This window comes from Adiantum capillus-veneris, chromosome 5 (assembly GCF_014529385.1).
Source record: "Adiantum capillus-veneris isolate H3 chromosome 5, ASM1452938v2, whole genome shotgun sequence".
NCBI classification, from domain to species: domain Eukaryota; kingdom Viridiplantae; phylum Streptophyta; class Polypodiopsida; order Polypodiales; family Pteridaceae; genus Adiantum; species Adiantum capillus-veneris.
In genome coordinates this window covers 46,210,789-46,223,905 of record NC_140935.1, presented here as the reverse complement: position 1 = coordinate 46,223,905, position 13,117 = coordinate 46,210,789, and the positions used below count along the sequence as shown (strand labels likewise).

General features: G+C 43.5%; 1 pseudogene; it reads right to left on the bottom strand.

The window, feature by feature from the left end:
* The window catches only part of LOC147457242 (uncharacterized), a 36,195-nt pseudogene extending 23,973 nt beyond the window's left edge, over window positions 1–12,222 (bottom strand).
* Between the last annotated feature and the right edge of the window lie 895 nt (window positions 12,223–13,117).

Here is a 13,117-nt window from a genome sequence, read left to right as displayed (position 1 = left end):
ATCAACACCCAGGCTAGGAGGCCACCTCTTCAATGCTACGAGTGTGGTGGACCACATCGAACAGCGAAGTGCCCTATTAGGCTGCAAAAGAATGCTGCACAGATGCAAATGAATCAAGGGAGCACGTCTGCAATGCCAATACTCACATGTAATCGTTGTGGCATAGATCACTTGATTGCCCAATGCCCCTATAACCCAAATGCGCCTAAAATCACACCCCTAAATTTGGTCGAAATTGCTAGTGTGACATCGCCAATACCACCCGTCGCACCCGCTTATGCGATTACACGGTCCATGCTTCAAGGGCCAGGCCATATCCTCGAAGAGAGAGATACCGCGTCAGTTATCCAAGCAAAGAAAAATAAGACACGAAGGAAGAGGTCGCAGAATACGGGAAATTCAAAGCCAAGTTCCAAAACAAACATACGAACAGGAGATGACCCCATGTATATGAATGACCTCGAGGATGATTCAGATTCAATCGAGACAATGGAGACTAGAACCAATACCACAAAGGGAAAGACCGACAAAGAAAACCGTAACATGGAACCAAATGAAAACCGAATAAGAGAAAACCATAAAGAGCCTCTGAAAACACCACAAGTGTTTCCAAATCCAATCCAAGACCCCCAAGATAAACCGCAGGGGCAAAAAGGGAAGAATCGTAACAAGAAGATTGGGACGTACCCAAACCCAGTAGACGAGATTGAGCAGGTGAAACATATAAGAGGTTTAGTGGAGGAGACTCAAAGGAAACTAGAACCAGAACCCATGCATGTCAAAATTCATGACACAGTGTTTCCCACGCAAGTTCATCCACCCCACATGAACCATAGACCGTTAGCCATATCTAGTATCATCCAAGAAGGGAGTGAGGACGGGACATCAGAAAGTGAGCATACACCCTTCTTGTTGGAAAGGATGTTTAACGAAGGAATACCTGATCCCATTGAGGAATATGAGATTCCATCCTCACCAGTTCCTAGTCAAGGACCTACACCCTGCAAAGTGCCAATGAATGTTGCCAAACTAGAGGACTTCATGTCTTCTGAGGTCCGAACCACGATCATAGCAAAGCTGTATGGAGATCCTGAGTTATTCCTTGCACTTCGAGCATTCCTTAATGGAGAGCTATGAACGGGATTATCGCAGTTTGCGCAACCAAATAGGCCTGACTCGATTATGATTGATGAGGAAAATCATGTGCAATCACTTGACTTAGATGGACACGAGTCTGTGATCGAGGTACCCATTAACGAATTAGGGAAGTATTTTGAAGGCGACGAGTCTAATGCGACCCTACACATCACTACCAAGGGATTAACTATAAAGGGAATTCTTGATGGTGGTGCGGGAGTTAGCATCGTTACAAAAGATTGTTGGGAATCCATGGGAAAACCTCGCCTCAGTATTACTAACATTGTGGTAAGGATGGCAAATGGTACCATAGCCAAACCTATGGGGATGCTCAAGGATCTTAAGATCAAAGTTCTAGGACACAAAGTACGACATACGTTCATTGTAATGGATTTCTCTAAACACCTTATGTCATATGAAATGATTTTAGGATGACCATTCATGAGGGAAGCACAAATTGTTGATGATTGGTGTAAAAATCATGTCTATTTGCAATTCCAAGACTCTGTCCTTAGAGTGGATTTGGTGACTGGTAAGGTACACCCCTTAGGGAGTAAAACCATTATTGATCATGGCTCTGACACCACAATTCACTCGGCCCCACTACAATATTGTTACACTTGTAAGAAGGATACAGACATTGGCCAAGATTCTCCTTACATGGATGTGTTACCGGGTATGACGAAATCAGACAACGTAGACTGGGTACACCTAGCTGCAACCATAGATACCTGGGGAAATAGAGGAACCACTTGGGTCACACCAGAGGGGGAAGAGGTACCACAAATTGCACCTCTGAACATGATAAGTGCCATACATGCATCTTCTAAGGGCAAGGCAATTGTGGACCAATCTGACAGTGACACCGATATCTCAATAGAAGACTTTAACCAACACAACTCAGACACTGACTTCCAGAGTGAAACGGATTTTGAATCTCATGAATTAAAGAGTGGAGCAAGTTCAGAGTCAAAACATTCGGAAGGACCGAGCACATCAACCCATGATAGCTCCTCCAAGAGTGAAGAGGACACCAACGAGGACTCCTTTAGTGAGCCAGATCTAAATGCAAATCAAAAGCAGGTCTCAAATAAGAAAAAGAAAAACTTTAAGAGGCGTCGATATCGAGCCAATGTACGTGCTAGGATAAAAAAGAAGAGATCCTCAGCAGAATGGCTCAGTTATATAGGAGCATGTGATACTCATTGAAAATTGGTAGACGATTGGGGTGAATATCTCCAAAATGTTATGTGGTGTAGACCACGACCCCATGACATAGCCCAATTAGAGATCATAGACAAGCCAAAGTTGAGCCGCACTGCAAGGAGGCGTCAAAACCAAGAGTTAGCTCGACAACACAAGAAAGCAAAAATAGAAGCACAGACCAAAGCACAACCAGAATCCACAGACTTGCATCCTGCACCAGAAAATTTCAAATCTTACACCACAGGGGAAGCAAAGGTTGTGTACACAAAAGCCCAAAGAATACCTATCGATGGGAATAATGGAATCTATGATGGTCCGGCAATAGTTAAAGAAATAGAATTAGCCGACCCCGGTGAAGAATCAAAACCTGTTTTTATTGCCCAAGACCTCACAGAAGTTGAAGAGGCGGTCCTCAAAGAGCTTCTCAAGGAATTCAAGGACATATTCGCTTGGACATACCATGATATGAAAGGTGTTCCACCTTCTGTGGTCCAACATACAATCCCTATGATTAGCACTGCGAAGCCCGTACAACAAAGACCCTACCCGATGAATCCTAAGTACGCAAAGATCATTCAAGAAGAACTAGAAAAGCTTATCAAATGTGGGTTCATATATCCTATTGAACACTCTGAATGGGTGTCTCCAATAGTTATCGTGCCAAAAAAGAATGGGAAACTCAGGGTGTGCGTGGACCTCAAAAAAGTTAATGCAGCTACTAGAAGAGACCATTACCCCCTACCATATTCCGAACATGTACTCGAAAGAGTTGCAGGCAAGGAAGCTTATAGCTTTCTAGATGGGTACTCAGGCTACAATCAAATCACGATAGCGCTAGAGGACCAAGCTAAAACTGCCTTCATCACGGAATTTGGCGTGTTTGCATTTCGTGTGATGGTTTGCACTTCATCACGACCTTTGTGTTTACTCTTCTTGGAAAGAACATCTATCATGTTTGCGGAAGGTGTTTGAAAAGTGTAGGTTATATCGTATCTCATTGAACCCGTTCAAATGCCAATTTTGGGTCAAGCATGGAGTTATTTTAGGGCATATAGTATCTAAGAATGGTATCTCAACCGATGAGAGCAAAATTAAAGTGATTCTAGAGTTACCACCACCAACCAATTACAAGGGAGTTCAAAGGTTCATGGGACACATGGGTTATTATCGACGGTTTATTTTATTTTTCGCTGAGATAGCACGTCCTTTGTACAAGCTTCTCATTGAATTTAAATGGACTGAAGAGTGTGACCAAGCCTATGAACAATTGAAGAAAACACTAGCAAGTGCTCCGATTTTAAGGACACCTAACTGGGATGTCATTTTCCATGTGCATATTGATGCATCAAACTTTGCTATTGGGTGTGTTCTCACTCAACCAGGAGAACATAAATTGGACTATCCCATTAGCTTTGCAAGCCGTCAATTGAACGATGCTGAAAGGAACTACACCACTACAGAGCGAGAAGGTTTGGCAATGGTTTATGCAGTAAAGAAATTTCGCTACTACCTTCTGGCAAACAAGTTTGTATTTTATGTGGATCATCAAGCGTTGCTTTATCTGGTAAACAAGCCATGCTCCACAGGAAGAATCACACGATGGTTGTTAATTCTTCTGGAGTTTGATTTCACGATTGTAGTGAGACCCGGTAAAAGGCACGTCATGGCTGATCATTTGTCTCGCATACCCAATGGTGAAGCCCCTACAGGAGTTGATGATGAATTACCCGATACTTCCCTATTCATAGTTGAGACTATGCCTGAATGGAGTGAGAACATTGTTAACTTTTTAGTTAATGGTTTTCCACCCAAGGAACTTCGTAAGGATATCGCTCGAAGGCTAGTAAAAGAATGTGAACCCTATTGTTTGATTGCCGAAACTCTGTATAGACTAGACAAGGACGATATTCTTAGGCGTTGTGCCCGCGAGGATGAATATTTGTATATCTTGCAAGAAGCACATATGGGTATAGCAGGAGGGCATTTTTCAGGAGACCTAACTGCTAGAAAGGTGCTGCAATCAGGCTATTGGTGGCCAACTTTATTTAAGGATGCATCACTTTTTAAGGATGCACCACACAGCGCAAAGACAGAATGCCCTTACATCCTATTAAAGTAACCCAACCATTTGAAAAATGGGGCTTAGACTTTGTAGGTCCAATTAGTCCCGCAGCTCGCAACACTCAATCTCGATATATTCTAGTTGCTACGGACTATGTAACAAAGTGGGCTGAAGCTAAGGCTTCACAAAAAGCTGACGCGAGGACAACAGCTAAGTTTCTTTTTGAGAACATTATCACAAGATTTGGTTGCCCTTTTGAAATTGTTAGTGATAATGGTACCCATTTTATAAATGAGGTAATAAGAGAGCTTACCACGACCTTTATGATATCCCACCATAAGTCTACGCCTTATTACCCGCAAGCTAATGGACAAGCCGAGAGCACCAACAAGACTCTAATCTCTATTTTAACCAAGACGGTAGAAGCTCATCGCACTGATTGGGATTTGAAGTTGACATCTGCTCTATGGGCTTATCGTACTGCTTATAAAGTGGCTATTAATTGTACGCCATTCAAAATGGTATACGACCAAGAAGCGGTTATGCCTTGGGAGTTTGTCATTCCTAGTCTTAGGGTAGCTTCGCAAGAAGGATGGAATGGTAACCCCTTAACCGAGCGTTTGTATATCTTAGAAAAACTAGACGAAGAGAAACAGTTGGCTGTGCAAAATGCTCTTGTGGAAAAGGATAGGAGAAAGAAGTGGTTTGATCGCCATGTGAAGGATAAGGACATCAAAGTTGGTGATAAAGTCCTTATGTATGGAGTACGTAAAGAGAAGAAAAAGTTGAAATATGCTGGTAAAGGACCATATAGAGTATGTGAAATTACCCCACAAGGTACCCTTCGTGTGGAAACTCTTGATGGAGTTGAAACCATTGGATTCCTCAAAGGGAGTAAATTCAAAAGATATTATGATCCTTTAAGCCAAGAAGAACTACGGGCCATTCATCAAAAGAAGGCCACCAAAGCACAAACCGAGTTAAACAAGATACAAGCTCAAGCTGAGGCTAAGGAGCGACAACAACGTATAAGACAAAAACGAGAGGCTAACCTTGGAGTCACAAATGCATTCCACGTGGAAATCGAAGAGGATGGGTTGGACTCTGACACACCTCTACGATACCCTATTGAGTTAAATAGTGCCTATGGAAAAGTGCTATATAACGCCTTATTGGACACGGGTGCTAAATATAATCTGCTATCCTATGGGGTGTGGTGTCAGTTAGGGAAGCCACCTCTATCTGAGAGTATTATCCAAGTCAAGGGTGTCAACAAGAAAAAAACTACGGTTTTTGGAATCTGGCACACTTCTGTCAGTTATGACAATGGAATTGTAGCTCAAGACTTTTTGGTCATGCCTACTGGAACTATGGAGGGTAATATAAACCTAGGCCGCACGTGGATGATAGCCACCAAATGCACTATTGATTGGGGGACTGGGGGTGTTACAACGCAAAAACCAACTCTTAGCCCTACCACTCAATCCATAGTCCCTGAGATATTGCCTAAGGAAATAAAACCCAAGACATTGCATGTCCAGGAGGTTGAACCATACGTCCCCATAGCCCAACTCTCTAGAGCTTCAACTGATATAGTTGAAAGAAAGCTTGAGACACACAAGAACCATCCTAATATAACAGAGAAAACATACAAGTGGGTCCCTAAAGCTTCTGTAGTGAGCATGGTTGATGCAAAAAAACGGAAACCTCGTAAGAACCGTCCCACTCACTCCAAGAAATGTAAAGAAACGTTGCGTTGGATTCCTAAACGACTATTGGAATCCCAAGGATACTATGAAGGAAATGATCAAATCTGGGTGCCCAAACGTAAAGTGTACTCTTACCTGTCACCTGGCCCATGTAAACCCAATCCTGTGGCTCCAAAACAAATTGAAAATCGCGGAAAGGAAAAAATCATGGAATGTTACACACCCGCTCTAGAGCTAGTTTGGGTACCAAAGAAAGAACGATTTGTTCCACCTAGCTCAGGAACAGGGAAATCAAATGAAGCTTCTTGCTCTTCATGTAGTTCATATACGCAAATAGAAGCTTCGACACAACCTCCACCTACCACTGTACATATCCATACAAGCACGAAAGAGTTTGCACCTCCCGGGGTAAGTTCACCACCTACAACAATGTTGCAAATAAAATCATGGGAGAGTACCTTACCACCCTTGCAACTAGATGAAACTCATAGGGCGGTCGAAAACTATTGGTTAAAGCCTTCACCCATAACAACTTGGAACAATTGGTTTCAAAAGGTGACGACCTCATTCCAAAAGGTATGATCTACCCAAGGAAGGGGGGAGTGTTTGCTAACATCAATCATTCACTCGCTCCCCTCTCAACCTTCCTCCCTGACCTCTCAATTCCAATCTTAGGGAATGTATATATATATATCCTTATACTCACAAAAAATAAAAATAGTAAAGATCAAGAGCGACTAGCAATGAGAGAGCACCCTATCAGATCTTACATATAAGTCCAAATTCACCGTGTCAATTCAAGCAACACACAAAAACAACTCTTATGTTTTAAAGGCCTAACCAAATCTATCTGTATTGTCAGAAATGGCTACTTCACCAGAGGCATGCACTTCTATTTTTGATGAAAGGTACCCTTTGTCTTTTCCTCAAGTGTTCTACCTATGCTACCCTATACTTTCTTGCGAATGGGATTTGATAGAGAGCCTTGCATGTGAGAGAAATTTTGAGGAGTTAGAATGGCTGATACGTCTATGGCTAACTAGTGATCCCTACCCAGTAGCGAATGTTTCTCCAGTGGCACATGCTTATTCTTTTGCACAAGATGAGTATCCACGCATCGCGAGGTTCTTGATTAGCATGCTTGCACAAGAGGATGATGAAGAGGAACTAATAGAGACCGAGGAAGACTATGGCCTCACAGACAACGATTTTATTTATCTAGATGATGAGGATAGAGGCCTAGCCTTAGGGTGGCCACCCGGTTTATATAATATCCTCTTTCCTTGATTCTAAAAGGGGTGACAGATAGGTAGGTTAGGGGTCTAGATTGTGTTTTGAGTTTGTTTTTTAGGAGTTTTAATTTTTCACACTGACATGCCTCCTAGAGGTATAGTGCCTGTTTTTGGATGTGTTAGGTAGGACTTATATGGATCTCCATCCACATGGCTGAGGACATCTGCTTCAACGAAATGAGCCACTCCATACCTCTAGGTGTACTACTTTTCATGATTCATGTTGGTGGATATGTGTAATTGCTAATAATGATTTTTCATGCTTTGTTTGAGTGCAATAGTTATGATTGTTATCTGCCATTATAGATGTATAAATTTGTCTTTGCTTAAGTTGATTGAACTCCAGTTTAATCTTATGGATGAGCCTGGAGATTAGGAGACCGTGACTTTAGGTTAACTCATTTACTTGACCACTAGGCCTAGCTAATAAAATTATCCGAGTATTTGAGACCTTAGGAATGTTTTAGGCAGAGAAAGCTTGCTCACTTAAACAACAAAAAACACTAGTGCGAATACCAAGGAAATGGAAGCAAAAAAAAAAAAAAAACATAAGTGCCACAAATGAAAAATCTTGCGATCAAAAAACGGTAAGCAAGCGTGCGAGACGAATCCAAATATAAAAGGATAAAAAACGATGAGACGTTGAAGTACCATAAAGTAGAATGGTTAACGAGGGCATTAAGGGGTGATTAGGGAACAAGGGGGTGGGACACCAAATGCGTTTCGCTCATAATGAGCTCATCAGTGGTGTGGGTTTAGATACATATGGAGGGGGTGAGCAAGGATTTATAGAGGGGCAATTTGAGGTGGGATGTCTTTTTGGGGGGGAAAAAAAGGGAAGTTAATGGCAATGTACTCAAGTACATAGGGAATGAGTAAGGTAGAAGGGGTGGTACTTGCTTTAATGGTAAGAGGTAGACAAGTTGTACCCAAAGACTTTAATTTCTTGCAGAGAATGGTGAGGGTGTGATTAGATGCCAAAAATTAAAGAGGGGGGGGGGAGGGGGGTGTGGGGGTATGATTTGATGCCAACCAATGTAGGGGGGAGAATTTAAGCGAGCAAGAAAACGATGCATTTGGTCAGCGAGGCTTTGCAAAAACGAGAGGAAGACAGGGGATCATTGGATATGAGTTAAAGAGGGTATGCCAAAAATGTGGGGAGTATAGAGAGCTATATTAGGGTGGGGAAAGCAATTTGTGAGGATTTGATGGAGAAAGGAAAAAATAGGAGGGAAGAAGTTAAGTGATAGCGTGGAAGGTAGGTACCCACCACTACTTCCCACTATGAGTAAGACCATCATAGAGGGCTGCTACATCAAGGGTTAGGGTGTTCATCGGGGTGGTGCAAGGCATGTACAAGGAGTTTATGGATGCTGGGCCCCGAAGTCCAACAAATGGTGGGTCTAGGTAGGTGTGAGAGTGTGGGGTTGCACTGGCAGGCCCGAGCAATGGGGTTACTGATACAGTGAGAGGGTAATAGCCTTCTTGTGGAAGGCGTGAAAGGTAGCTTGAAGGTCATGGGAGGTGTTTTCTTAAGTCGGAGTGATGGTTCCAAGAGGGAAGTACGGATCTGATAGGTGACTTTGTTGAACACATTATGCAAAAACCCTTGTGGGTAGCCTTTTGTCCTAAGGCGTTTGTAGAAGAGACTGCGGATAATGAGGTAGCCATCCAAGGAGCTTTTCCTAATGATATATCTTTTGAGTTCATTGATGATGAAGGACACTTTTTGATGCGTAGGGTGCCAAGAGATCCAAGGGATGTAGTTATAGGCGTTTAGGGGTTTTTGGTGGCAATGGGAGTCCAACAGGCATGAGGAGGCAAAATTGGTACCTTTATAAAATTCTATGTCGAGGATAGTGGCGTGGTAGGGAGAAATGTGGCTTGATATTTTAATGTGTTCTTGAAGTGGTTTCCCATAATCTTTCAAAAGAGAGGTGAGGGAAGTCAAAGAGCCAACCCATAAACCAAAGGCATCGTCTACATATCGTTTGAAGTAAAGAAGGTTGGGATTGTGCAAAAGAGAGGAAGAGGCTTCTAAATGGCAAAGAAAAAGGCATGCATACACTACGGCAAAATTGAAACCCATAGCCGTGCCCTTAACTTGCTTCCAAAACTTTCCTTTGAAGGTAATGTAGTGGTGCGATAAGATGAGAGCCGCCAGAGAGAGGATAAAGCGAGTTTTAGGGGGGTCGAAATGGGTAGCTATGGAGGCTTTGAGGGCTAAGAGTCCTTGGTTGATAGGGATACTGGGATATAGAGCCTCAACATCAAAAGTGAAAAGGAGGGTATTGGGTGGGAGGGGGAGATTGTTAAGGTCTTGGATGAGGGTGAGAGAGTTTTTAAGGTTTTGCTTATACGTGAGGAGGATAGGGAAAAGTACAAAGTGAAGCCATATGGAGGCTTTTTCAAAAATATAGCCTTTGTAGGAGCAAATAGGCCGTGTGACAAGGGAGGGTTTGTGGAGCTTTGGGATGAAGTAGATGGGGCATGGTTTAAGCTGCTTGTTAAGGGGTGAGAGGATGAAGTTACGTTCTAATGCCGGTAATGCCGAAAATTGGATGGAAAGGGAGGAGAGGAGGGAGGCAATAAAGGGAAAGGGGATGGTAGCGCAAGGCTCATAAGTGGAGGTATCATTGAGGTGGGTGAGGGCATTACTTTCATACCAATCCAAGGGTAAGATGGCCAAGCCCAAGTTCTTGTCCGCAGGTTTTATTACAATTGAAGGGTCCAATTTGAGGCTACATAAGGCTTGTGCAACAAATCGGGGAGGCTTTGAAGGTGGGAAGAAATTAGAGTAGAGAAGGCGGCTAAGGTTAAGAAAGTTATTGTGTAAGATTAGATTGAGAGCGGGGTTTTCAAAAGGGGGTTTCCAAAAAGGATTAGGTATCTTAAAAGGGGAAGGTAGAGGGGTTGGATGATCCTTGAAAAAAAGTTTTAGGTTGAGAATTCTTGCCATGACGCCATGTGCCTTAAGAAGTGAAGAGGGGGAAGGATTAGGAGGGGGGGGGGATGTACTTTAATCCTAAAGCTAGGCACCGCTTTTCCGGGAGAGAGAGTACCTTAGGCGTAAGGTTGTGTACTTTAAAATTAGAAACCCCATTATCAAATGAAAAGGCTTTAAGATTACCAAAAAGGAGAAGCTTGTAGCCATGAGGGTTTGTGAGGGGTAGCCAAAACTTTCTTCTCACTCGCCCTTTGGAGGTTGGGGGCTCAAGGTATTCTTTGTCAAAAGGTATTGTAGAGGCGGTGTTGGAGATCCAAAGGTTAGGGAGGAGGGGGGGCTTGGAGAAGAAAATATGAACCCATGTGGTGGGGTGTTGTAGCCCTAGTCCCTCCTCCCTTTCACTTTTCCCGAGTGCTTTGAGTTGTAGTGGGAGGTGCGATGTTGAGATGAGGCTTTCTTGAGGGAGGAGGAGGAAACCGGCGGTAGAGCGGGGTGGAAAGTGGTGGGGTGTTGGGGGCTACGAGGTTTAAGAGGGTAGGCCGGATTGATAGGTGTGTTGAGTTTGTGGACGAAGTTGGGTTTTTTCTTGCAAGGAGAAGAGTCTTTATGGGGAGATTCTAAAGGTCATTTATAGGTTAAGGCTTGAGATGGTTTAGAAGCTAAGGATTGATGTTTTGATGGGAAGGGGGTGGGGTGAATAAAGGGTCTAGGGGATAGGAAGGGTTTTTTGGAAGGGGGGTAGAAGGTTCTATGTGGAGATAAGAAAGCTTTTTTGGGAGGGGGATAGGGCTTGTTTGGTAAAGGGGGGGAGGGAAAGCGAGGTTTAGTGTGATTTGAACTTAAGTGCTCCGTTACCACTTGCTCCACAAGCTCTTTAATAGTTTGCTCTTGAGGGAGAGAAAGGACTTCTTCTTCCAAGGAATTGATGGATCTTTTGCGTGCATGTATGGCATCTTCTTCCTTGGTAGCATTCAGATGGGCATTCAAAATGTAAGTTTGGATTTCGAAGAGGAAGAGGTTGAGAGAGTGGGTTTTCCATTCTGTAAGCTTGAGACTTCAATCTTCTTTTGACAATAGGGGGATGGAAATTAAGAGCAACCTATTGTTGAGATCATTGAAGCGCTCTTCAACAAGAGAGTGGTACCCATCCAAATAAGATTGGAGGTTATTTATGAGTATAGTTTGTGCTTGGATAAGAGCTTGCGTGGAATTAAGTTGAAATTGTATGGTGAGTGAAGCGAGTTTGGCATTGAGAAGAGCTTGGGCTTGGGAATCGTCAATGGTAAGCTTTGGAGGTTTGATACAAAGGCTTTTGGGAGCTTTTTGGTTACGGATTAACTCGTTGAGTTGTGCAAGGAAACCTTTAGCTCTTCCTAGCTTGCCATGTAGTTTCTTGAATTCTAAGATGGAATTGGAGAGAATTACCTCGAAATCAACAGGCTTCTTGAGTTGTGGTGGTGTTGCCGAAATGGTGGGGAGGTAGGATGAAGTAGCAACCTTCTTGCGGTTATCCAAAGGTTTTTTGACAATCCGGGGTAAGGCTAAGGTGGGGGACAAAGTCGCATTCACATGGTTGTGGACCAAGCTATTTTTGGCCAGGACTGAAGAGAAGTCGAAGGAATCCTCGGGGAGCTTTTCCAACTCCTCCGTGATGTGTTCGTAGTGATCCAAAGCATGCAGGTTTCCGGGTAGCGAGGCCATGTTAGTTGTGGGAGAGTGCGTTGGTGGCACAAGAGTTGAAGAGGATTCTGCCAAGAGGACGGTGGTGGCCGAGACGAAGCCGGGGAGAGGTGGTGCCGCCAAGACCGTTGGAGTCGTATCCAAAGCAAGGGTTGTAGGAGTTATTTTTTGGGCCCCATGGTTATCCATGGCAAGGGTTTGAGTTTGAGTCCAAACTCCCCTTCGTGCAAAAGTGTGGAGTGTGTTGCCTACAAATAACACTTAGTGTTGCCTTGGAAACAATTCAGCACTACAACCCGATTAACCCAATTAACCATCAAAAAATCAAGCATGACTTTAGAGCTTAACTTGCTGGAGGTGCTATAGAGAAGATTGTGAGGGAGGAGACACTTAAAAGGTTATAGAGCAGTTTCAGGTTAGGTTAGGTGTTAACAGCCTAAACTAACCAGCCGTTAAAGCCCGACCCGAAAGAGTTACGAAGCTAAAGTGGCTTCAATAGTTGGTCTTTGATAAAGATGCTGCATCCTGCAACGCCAGCTGTTGAGGTGGCAGGTTGGGGACACAGAAGTGCGCGTGAGGTTTCGGCTAACAAGGCTAGATGCTAAAACTGCATGGCCTCCCAAGCTGTGCAGGAAGGTAGAGCCGGGTAATGATGGCAATCATTTTCAGCAGGACGACGGAGGTGGGCCGACAGCGACGGGGGCTGAGTATCGTGAGGAGGGATCTCGATCATGCATGTGGGATGTGGCGCAGGTGATGCGGCCAGCTGTTGAAGCTCAGGTGGCTCCAGGTGTACTACTTTCCATGATTCATGTTGGTGGATATGTGTAATTGCTAATAATGATTTTTCATGCTTTATTTGAGTGCAATAGTTATGATTGTTATCTGCCATTATAGATGTATAAATTTGTCTTTGCTTAAGTTGATTGAACTCCAGTTTAATCTTATGGATGAGCCTGGAGATTAGGAGACCGTGACTTTAGGTTAACTCATTTACTTGACCACTAGGCCTAGCTAATAAAATTATCCGAGTATTTGAGACCTTAGGAATGTTTTAGGCAGAGAAAGCTTGCTCACTTAAACA